Below are 11,119 nucleotides of genomic sequence, written 5' to 3'. Positions count from 1 at the left end.
ACCCCAACGATCACATTGCATCCTACAAACAAAAGATGTTTATTGCTACAATACCTTGCAACCTCTGAGAGGCTACATGTGTAAAAGCTTTAGATCTAGTCTCAGGGACTTGACCTACAGTGGCATACCAATCTTCTAAATAACTCTATAGTGTCTTGCTAGCTTATTGATACCTTTATTGAGTAATTCACCAATAGTAAGAAATTGTAGAAATTGTTTGTGATCGGTACAACGGTCATCAGCGATATGAAGAGCCCCTCAGAGAGCTTTCATGAAAACATAAAGAGTATACAAGTTTGATAAAAAATTGCTAGCCTATTTTCAAAATTTCAAAATTTTGATTTTTTTTTTTTAAGAAATAAATTTTCAAATGATTATAATAAAAAAAATTATCGAAAAAAATATCTATTTTAATCTTTACATGTGTTATAAATTATTTCTTAAAATCAAAAGTGATTACGAGATTTAACAATCGAACACCCTATGATTCTTTTTAAAGTTGACTTAGAAGTGGTATGGGACAAGCTACAACAATCCCAAATTAAGATTTTGTTTTTCTGGTCTAAAAGCTGAAAGCATCGTTAGTTGAATATGTTTGAGTACATAAGTTTGATCTATACGTATTTTTTATTTTTTAATGCCAGATTATAAGTATTGAGTTGTTTGTTTTACATAATAAACATCAAATCTGTGTTTTGACACAATTACCTTATTAAATATAATATAATTTTATATTTTACATCTTTTAAACAATTTTAAATTATCAAATTTCTGAAAAAAAAATGTATAAGAATGATACATAACTATGTTATTGTATATTGTTTAATTTAATATCTAAAAAACAAAAAATAAATAAAATAAAAGAAGACAAAAAATAATAATATATAAAGGTTTTGCTAAAATTAGAATATATATATTAATTGGGGTTATTGAGACAAAGAAAAATATTATTGATTAAGATGGTTGTATTTAGATAAGAGTCAAATATTTTACCTTTTTACTTTAAGTTAAAAAAAAAACAATCCTAAACATCTTCATCTACTAAAAGAAGTAACATCATAGTTAAGATGAAAAAACAAACAACCGCTAAGCTTTTTTTTTGGTAACCTAGGTGTTCGGATCAGCTTACGTGTATATCGACTAAACCTCGGGAGAGAGTAGCATAGCAACCTACTTCCACGCCCTCACTTAAATCATAATATTCAGATAGGAAATCAAATTTAGATTGTGCGTCTATCACACACTGTTCTAAGTTCGCCCTAACCATCTAGATTACCCATGAAATCATGAACTCGCATCAAAACACTTATTAGATTATTCGCCTACCACACCAAACATATTATTTATTTTTTTTTTTTTAACAACTGTTTTGGTCTCTTTGTGTTGATGCTTGATTTTGACACCAACGATTCGCATGTGTAAAGCGTTAAGGTAACTTAGGAATTACACGTGAAATAGAAATGAAAGGAAATAAAGCAGAAGAGAGATTATATATGTTTGCAGAAACATAAAAAAGAATGGCAAGAGCGATTTTTATAGTGGTTCGGATGCTCAAAAGCGAATCCTACTCATGTTATTTTCATTATTCTCTGACTAATTAGATATTACGGTAAGGCATAAAAGAATGGAGAAATGCTTGGTTTACAGAGAAAGATAATAAAACTCAAATTTATGCCTAGCTCTCATATGCCCCCTTTTCATGAAGAGAGATGCCTATTTATACACATTTGAGGTCATGTAATGAGTGTTTTGCAAGTTGCTTTGACACATGGAAAACTCTCATCCGTCCCTCCTTAAAATAAGATAGGGTGATATGAATATCTTTGAGGCGGTATAGGTTTGACAGCTAGTACATTTTGTCTTTTAGAAAATTATTGAGCTGACATTATTGGGACTGTTTAGACATAAACTTTGATTGATATTCTCTATGTAAGGATACAACGAGATGCTACCTTGAGTATACTCGGAAGGAAGGTCGCGAGTTAGCTCACCCAACACTCAAATTTGTGGTGGTCAAAGAAGGACCGAAAGGAACAAGTGCTCAGCCGCTTTTGAAGCAATTTATCACATTTGGCCCAAAAAAAAAAAAACATTATTTATTTGTTTCGGTATAATTTGAATATTTTAACCTAAAGATCACCAACATAGGTTTTAATTGAACATGAAGTTAGATCTTTAAATTAACTTTATTAATGATTTCAGAATTAGTGTAAGAGATTGATAGTTAATGAATTGTTGCAACTTATATAGAATCAAGGTAAAAATATTAACTGATTAATGTTTACTTGATTTCTAACAGAATTTGAGTAAGGTTGTAACAAAAGAGCTATTCAACTCCTTTAAGGTTATAAATAATGAAAATATACAAGAGGAATGGGAATTGTGAAAACATTATCAACAATAACATATTCTGATTTTGACTAACACTACTGATAAGTGTAGACAAAGGCTGATTTGTGTAATTAGAATACTGCATTACAATAAGCATGGTAACTCCCTAGTAAAGCGGAAGTATCAAGAACATATAATCAAGGTTCTTGTAGATGTCAAGCCTTTAGAGTACAATGGATATTCCTTAGAAAAATGCAATTAATAGATGTAAAATTAACTTTGATGTGCACCTTTAGTAGCACAAGTTATATAACGTACTCAACAATTTAGTAGCACTATTCTTGCTTTTGTTTCAAAAGGAGACAATTATTGGGCTTCGAACGACATGGTCAGTTGAAACCAACTCAAATTCTTCCGAAAATTCTCCAACAGTTCGATTGGTCTTGGAAAATGTGATAGAGTACGTAGCGTTCTCGTTGGTGTTCCTGAAGGTCAACAACGTAGGTTTCACAATTATGCTTACTCCTGCTGGTGGAAGAATTTGAGCACGATAGGATGATTCAGGTTTACCAACATTTATGACTGTTCTAGTGTATGTCTGAGGAGCATCGGTCTTCATGATGATAGAGAAAGAAGGATAATTCAACTGTGGTTCAGTTATTCTTTTAACTTTTGAGCATTGTACATCACGATTTGCAATGGTTGCTACCTGTTTGTCATCATAATTCAAGCCACATAAATAAGGAATGTAATCATTCGGTTGGATGTCATAAACTAGTCCTGGATCATTTGTTTTGATGGGTTAACATGGCCTGCACCAATCATAAAGGCATTAGCTTGTAAAAGCTTTTCGTCAACAATTGGCTTGTTTTCCCGATTAATATATCACCGCAGTGGTCATGATGGCAGATTTTATGGCTGCTGGTGACCAGTCAGGATGGCTACTTTTCAGTAACGCTGCAACACCACTAAGAGAGGGCAGCCATTGAGTTCCAGAAATCATGTAAATGTTGATTTTGTGTTAGTGTGTTTTCTATAGAAAACGGCCAAGCAGCTAGAATGTTCACACCTGGTCCAATAATGTCCGTTTCAAGATTCGGGGCTTTGTACGTTGGGGCCTCTTGAAGAAAAACCAGCGACTTCTGGAGCAGATTTACCAATTATAGTTCCTTTAAACAAGATTGTTGCTGTTGGTGAAGGTGTTGGTTTGTATAGGCTTAATACTCATCCCTGCTGAAACTCACATGTGCTGGGAGTACATGAGCTTCGGCTAAGGAAGATAAAACCAGAATCCTCGTCATTCATGACAATCATAGCAGCACCACCAGCCTCTTTGACTTCTTTCCCTTTTTCAATTCTTCCTATACCTCCACCTCTCTCACATATCACTACCTTGCCTTGAACATTACCATTTCTTAATGATCTTGGTTTCACCATGCAGATTCTTGACTACCATTAGCAATAGCACCAGCATAAACAAGAGGCAATTGTGTCAAGGGAAGTTTTAGGTGGAAAAGGGTTTCGCCATCATATTCTTTTCCGTTTCCAAGTTTTGCGGTTGCGATTATGCTTCTATCAGAGGTGCTTCTCCTACGGTTAGAATCCATGGAGCTTCATTAGACAAAGTTTTGGGAGCTGGTCCGGAATTTCCGCTGAACAGCTCACAAAATGCCCTTTTGTATAGCCCTGAATGAAGCCAATGAAATAGCGTCATTAAAGAAAGCCGTGGAACCACCACCAACTGAAAGCGAAATCATGTCAACTCCATCGGCAATAGCAACATCCATTGCAGCCAAAATGTCGCTCTCACGACAAACCTGCTTCATTGCAAATTTATACGTCGCCAAATGAGCTAAAGGCGCTACACCAGCTGCCTCACCGTTGGCCTGACCACGCATTAGCTCCTTTTACAAAGCTTCCTGCCGCTGTGTTGCCGTGTGGGTTCCATGCCGTCGCGTCAAAAGGTGTGCTCTTATTTGCAAAATTTCTTGCCCAATTAGTTTGTTATTACAAGCCGCCCCAACTAAATCGCATCCTTTCATTTTGGTGGTGGTGGAGACATTCCTACATCGTTGAACGAAGGGTGACCGGAGGATTCCTGTATCCAAAACTCAAAATCACTCCTTTGCCAAAATTCGATTCCTTCCAAAATCCTATATTTTGTTGCAAACCCAAGAAGTTAGGGCTATGCGTTGGGTGCAAAGGCAATATCTTTTCAACATGGGCTGCCACAAACCCCTGTTTTTTTTCATTTCTTTAACTTCCTCTGGCGATAATTTTGCAGCAAAACCACTAACCACAGTGTTGTAGGAATACACCATGCGTTGTTCCTCATCCGAGTTAGATGTGGAAACTGGCAAAAAATGATTTATACCAGCTTTTCTATCACTTTCCAATGATTGTGTTAAAACCTACCCTCTTTTGGCTCTGTTACGTAAACAATGTAGGTTGATAAGGTGCTTGGCTCCTTTCCGTTGATCACCAGAGAATGGCTATTGATGGAGTGAAACTCACATGAACATGGGCTAAGACAATTGCCGCCATGGTTTGTTGTCTCTACTATTCTTGTTCTTCGTATTACAAGAATAGTAGAATATTAATAATTTTAATGTTTTGAGTAACAACACCTAGCATGCACATATTTATAGTATAATCCGTAGAGAAACACATAGTTAAGGGATACGACAAAAAAAGCACAATTCGTTCCAACAGTATTTTGTTAAAACTGATTAGATCAATTGTCGTATCAAACCACAACCCTTTTTTAGTTTCTGTTTTTCCATTTAGTAATTATGCGTGGACTAACCTCATCAAATTCTATATTAAGAATACAATAATAAAGCTAACAGTTATGATTTTCCAAGCTATTTATGGAATTATCTATTCTTTTCACCATACTAACATCAGTATCATTTTGTTGAAGATATTTATTTAATTAGAACGAATTCTAACAATTTGCTGGTTTCTTAATTTATCAAAGGCAGGAGATATAGTTATAATTAATCAACGGAATTAAATGACATGGCATATCGAGAATATTTAACTCTATTCGATAAATATCCCATTTCCTTTATATTACATATTATTATATATGGCAGTTTAGAAATGTACATATTATAAGAGGATTAATATCAAATATTCTTTATTCTAAAAATGCATTTTTTATTGTTCAAAACCAGAAAAAAAAAATATGATTTATGAAAGCTCTGTTTTCTATCTAAACACGGCCTTATCTTAAGCATTTCAAATTTGTGAAGTTATTTTTTTTGTTGTTTTTTTTTAGTTATTTCTAAAATTGTCATATATTCCATAACGCTCTAGTTTCTCTCATTATTCCATAAAGCTCTAGTTTCTTCCATTTTTTCCATAAGCTCTAGTTTCTCTCATTTGATTGTATTCTTACTTTTCTAGCAAAATTTCTATTGTTCGCAACTTATGGAGTCCTGCTTTCACTAGAAATTTTTATGTGGATTGTGGAGTTTGTTTTCACTTAAACAACAAAAGAGCATAAGCAAACCAAAAAAAAAAAAAAAAAAAAAAAAAAAAAAAAAAAATCTTAGAAAAATAAGTGTAGCTTTGTAGATTTTTTACATGTGTGATGATCATCTTTGTTAAATGGCCAAATTTCATCACATTGCCCATAGAAGATTCTAGGCCAAACAAAGCTATTAAAAAGGCCTCACTCATAGCTAGGAAACCTCGCCGAATGGTTGATTCGCAGACTCCTTAAAAACCCAACAGTCGATTCTTGGGATTCAAGAACCTAAGTAGTCAATTATAGCATTCAGAAAACCTGTACAATTGACTCTAGTGTCATGGATCCCACATCGAAAGGAAAATGGGGGTCTTAGATTTATAGGAGAGAAGTCCATCTATTGTCCACCTAATAGGTTAATAGTTTGGGTATGAAACTCTCAGCATGTAACATTAAGCTATTCCTCAAAAGGTCCGAATAATCGATTCTTGGGCAACCAAATATAAGTCTATCATTCTTAGGGCTCTAGCACCCAAGTCTAACCCTTTCTTAATGCTCTAGTACATAAGTCCACTCTTTCTTAGGGTTTGGTATTTATAATCAATGTAAGACCACCCTTACATAAGGCTTTAGCATCTTATCAATATAAGACATTTTCTAGGCTCTGCCATTATTTATCAATGTAAGACCACCATTTCTTAAGGCTCTATCATTCTTATCATTTAAGACCATTACTTCTTAAGGCACTGGCACCGTTTACTCTAAGACCACCTTTCTTAAGGTTGTGGCCAACAAATTTTTCTTAAGGCTCTATCATCTTTATCATTTTAAGATCATCATTTCTAACGCTTTGGAACACATTATGCCAAGAACACCTTTCTCAACAACCCTTTTTTAAGGCTATGGCACACTTTATATAAGACCAATTTTCTAAAGACTACTGGCATCCCTCATCAAACGTCATCTTGTCTTTGGTCGTGACACACGACATCCGATGACGACATAAGCACTGTAAGTGTTTATTTCCTGAAGGCCAGTGGACAAGTCACAACAATGAGGCATTATTTGGTGGGTATGTGGTGGAAGGTAAGAAAGCCCTTATTAAAATTGAAATGTTTCTTTGAATTGGGTTTACTTAAAAGACTCTAATTGGACATTTTGTTTTAATAAGCGTGAAAGTTCTTTTATAAAAACCCAAGAAAAGTATTATAGAAATTACCCTAAAATTCTCAAACCTCTCGAATCGTTCTAAATCAAAATCCACCATCTTTAAGATTCGAGGCACAAAAGAACAAATTTCATCATCGAAGTGCAAAACTTAAATCTTGCGGAAATTCAACATCACCAACTTCGGTATTTTTGCATTTTCATGAATATAATTTCTCGGATTTTTATATTTTAAAATTCTTTAAAATCCTCAAAAGCTATGTAGCTTTACAAGTTCAAATTTCAATTTTTTAGAAATATTTTGTAATGACTTCTTTCTAATAGTATATTTTAAACATATACTATGAAAACATACATAATTAGCATATGAAGTAGTTGGCCCAAATTTTTCTTACATACAAAATATATTCTTTACATATATCAAAATACAAGTACAAAAACTTAGCAATGGTGGACAATAATGCCAATTCTCTCCGCTTGTCGACGTCCTTCCGATCGTTGCTCACCTATTTCTTGCAAAACAGGAAAAACAACGGGAAGCATAAAATGCAAGAGTAAATCCCTTAACTTTTCTTTCTTTGATTCTTTCCTTAATTCTCTCTTCTTTTCTTTCTCTGTTTCTAATTCTCACTGTTCTTTTCTTTCTTTCTGTTCTTTCTTTCTCTCTTCTATTCTTCTCTTCTTGCTAATCTTTTTCTTTCTAACCATAATAAAATTCATGGGAATAGCATAAATGAAATGCATATGCAATAATGCATAAAAATGCCTTTTATTTCTTCTTCTATTTCTTTTATTTCTATTTTCTTTTCTCTCTCTTGTCTTGCTTGCCCAAGCTTCTCTTTTTTCTTGTTTCTTTTATTTTCTTTCTTTGCTTGTTCAAGCTTTCTCATTCTCTTATTCTTTCTTTTCTTATTCTTTTCTTTTCTTATTCTTTGCCAATCGGACTCGGTTGATGTATGGATTCGGAACCTTGGCCGTGTGAGTAAGTACAGTCCTCATCTACATGCACTCTTATGACTGTACAAATTCTTCTTTTCTTAGGCCACTCAATAAGGTGATGTGCATGTAGGAATTCTTCTTGGTATAACCCTCATCACATACACTCTTGGGTCAAAATTCTTTCTTCTTATGCCACTCAATTAAGGTGACGTGCATGTGAGAATTCTTCTTAACACTCACGGTTCCCCATCACACCAACATATTCTTTTCTCTTCTTAAACACCTTTTTCTTTCTTTAATTCTTTAATGCTTATTCTTTTTTCTCTTTATTCTTAGAATGTTTTATTCTTTATTCTTTCTTAAGTTTCTACATATACACAATTATATGCTATGGATGGCTCATGCTTAAAATTTCTACTTAAATGCACTTATGAAATGCACATATGCAATGTTGCATAAAATAAGTTTCTACTCAACTCATACTTCTCTTAGGCATTTCATCAAACATACTAGTGCATAAACAACACCTAATGTAATTTCATTCTATTTGTTTCTAAACATCCCAAATTGAGAGAAACCTCTCTTGTACATCACCATACCTACATGCAAAAACACTCCCAAAAGTTTCTCCAATTCTTCCATTTCAACCCATCATCAAACATCACATACAGTCCTCATATTCAAGTATATCCAACAACAAAGTAACTAATCCTCCATCTCATCTCAATTTTCAATAATCATAACATATGCATATTTAAAAGAAAATCTCTACTCACTTGATTTTCTTAAACTTTAACTTGAGTTGGATTTTGAGTGGAATTTACTTACCTTATGCTTGAGTAGTCTCTCCTAAGCTTTCTACTCTTGTTGGATTCAAATCTTCTCTTAACCCTAAGGATAAACTTCATAAGAACAACTTTTACCCAAAAATCATAGATAAAGAGCATGAATCTTACCTTTTGAAGACTAAAATCAAAACCCTATGAAAAACCACTCAAAGCCCTCAAAATCCTTGGTGGATGAATGAAAATTTGAGAGAAAATGGGGGAGGAGTGTGGCGATGGAATGAAGAAAATAAGGGTTTCAAACCCTTAACTTTAGTTATAAACACACTTTTCCATTTGCCCTTACTCTATATCCTTAGTCAATTCCATAATGCCTTCATTTCAATGCATTCTTCTATGAAATTCTATTTCTTTCACCCCACTTTTCAACTAATTTTGAGTGAAAAGACCATTTTACCCTTAATGCAAGTTTAAGACATTTTCTTCATATCTAAAATCACTTAACAAAAAATAACTAAGGGCTATAAAAACATAAATTAATCATGTACCTCCATGCTGGACGTTACAATTTTTTATTTATAAATAACTTTAAATGGTAGATGAAATTCCAATATTGTTTATAAAAAATACTTTTAATTATGTATTATCTCAATTAATTATATATTTAATTTTGGCATATCCAATATAATTGATAATGATGCATTTTATCTCATTGTTAATTATTATAAAATATTAAAGATTTTATCATATTTTATTCTTGTAAAAGTTTGATTTATCAATTTACAAAATTCCTTTAGTTATTATTTCCGTACATGAATTTAGTTTCACTTTAATCCAAGTGAATTTGCTCTTTATTATTATTAAACTAGATATGGGGCTTGCGTTTATTTAATATTTTTGGAAAGGTTGTAAAAATAAATTCTATATGTGTACAAGTTTAGAGTAAACAACTGTTTATAAATACAGAGTTGTGTTAACATAAAATTAATAATTGTACCTTTATAATTATTAATATCAATTAATTTATGAAGATCAATTATTTGAACTTAAAATTTATATGAATCATTTTTAGGTTTGATAGTGACTGTTTTCTCACAGTATATGATTCTTTCCAAGCTAAGGTTTGAAAACAGACTAATTTCCATCTTTATATGTTTTTCTTGTAAATGGTTAGATTTTTGAATGGCTATGTAATATACTTATATAATTATTTTAGTACTAATCCAAGTGTGAAGATGGAAGAATTAAATCAAAGTAACGTGTTACGATGGAGAACAATTTTCAATCAATTAAGAGCAATACCAAAATCAAGATAAAATTGAATATAGAGAATAATATTTTATTATAAAAGAAATAAGTACATCGCTTTTTTATACTATGAAGGGGGTTGGACAATATAGACTTTATTTCTATTTTTCTTTAGTTGTTCAGTTCTCTAGTGCATATGCATACTCTCTTTTGTTTAAGTTATAATAACATCCATGACAGATTCCATGATTTGTAACAGCTGGTCAATGACTTGCGAATTTGTCTTTTGCAGTATGTAGATCATCTAGATAGTCTCAACTTTTTTGAAATCTCCTTATTCCAGCATTCCCTGAAAAATGTCTAAACCAATTGCAAAAACATATACAACAATTTTATAATATATAGAAGGGTAACAGAATGTGTAAATATAATTATCAGATGAACTATTGACATATAAAGAAAAAAAAAAATTATTTTTTAGTGGTTTTTATATCCTGCAAATATGTATCATGGTTTTGTTTGTGATTTGTAATTTAGGATACAAAGATGTGGAACGTTTATACCTTCTGGTTGCCTCAGTGGAGAATTATTTTGTTGAGGTCGTTGGCTGGTATTTGTTGCAGATTCTTCTGGTTGTGATGTTTTGTCAGCCATTTTCGAATTAAGTTTTGGAAAAGAAATGAACAATACAGTGTATAGGATCTGAAGAAAGGGGGATTGATGTCAGACAAATTTATAGGAGATAGGATACAAAAAGGTGGAATATGAATAGACATCTAAAAATAAATAAACAGTGTAGATCGAAAAAAGGGTTAATAAATGTGTGAAAAGGAAAACGAAACGTTAGTAGACTATCTGACAATATTAAGAAAATATGTAATAAATATTATGTAAGTGGTAGCATATAGTTAAGTGGTTATCAATGGTTTGCAAGATGTTGACTTATTATGATAAAGAAACAATGGATTTACTAATAATAAAATCTTATTGATACATTTTCAAAGATGGACAATAAATATTTTGTCAAGTTAAAAAATATTTATAGGAGTACAGGATATGAAAATGGGAATATGAACAGACATCTGGTAATAAATAAATGTGCGATGAAAAAGTGGTTAATAATAATTTGGATAAGGTAATACGAAACGTTAGTAGATTATCTATAAAAATAAAG

General features: G+C 32.4%; 1 pseudogene; it reads right to left on the bottom strand.

The window, feature by feature from the left end:
• Positions 1-2,683: 2,683 nt before the first annotated feature.
• On the bottom strand, positions 2,684-10,599 carry LOC116109329 (annotated as a pseudogene).
• Between the last annotated feature and the right edge of the window lie 520 nt (positions 10,600-11,119).

This window comes from Pistacia vera, unplaced genomic scaffold (genome assembly GCF_008641045.1).
Source record: "Pistacia vera cultivar Batoury unplaced genomic scaffold, PisVer_v2 Contig578, whole genome shotgun sequence".
Classification (NCBI taxonomy): Eukaryota; Viridiplantae; Streptophyta; class Magnoliopsida; order Sapindales; family Anacardiaceae; genus Pistacia; species Pistacia vera.
This window is presented reverse-complemented; position numbering and strand designations above follow the sequence as displayed.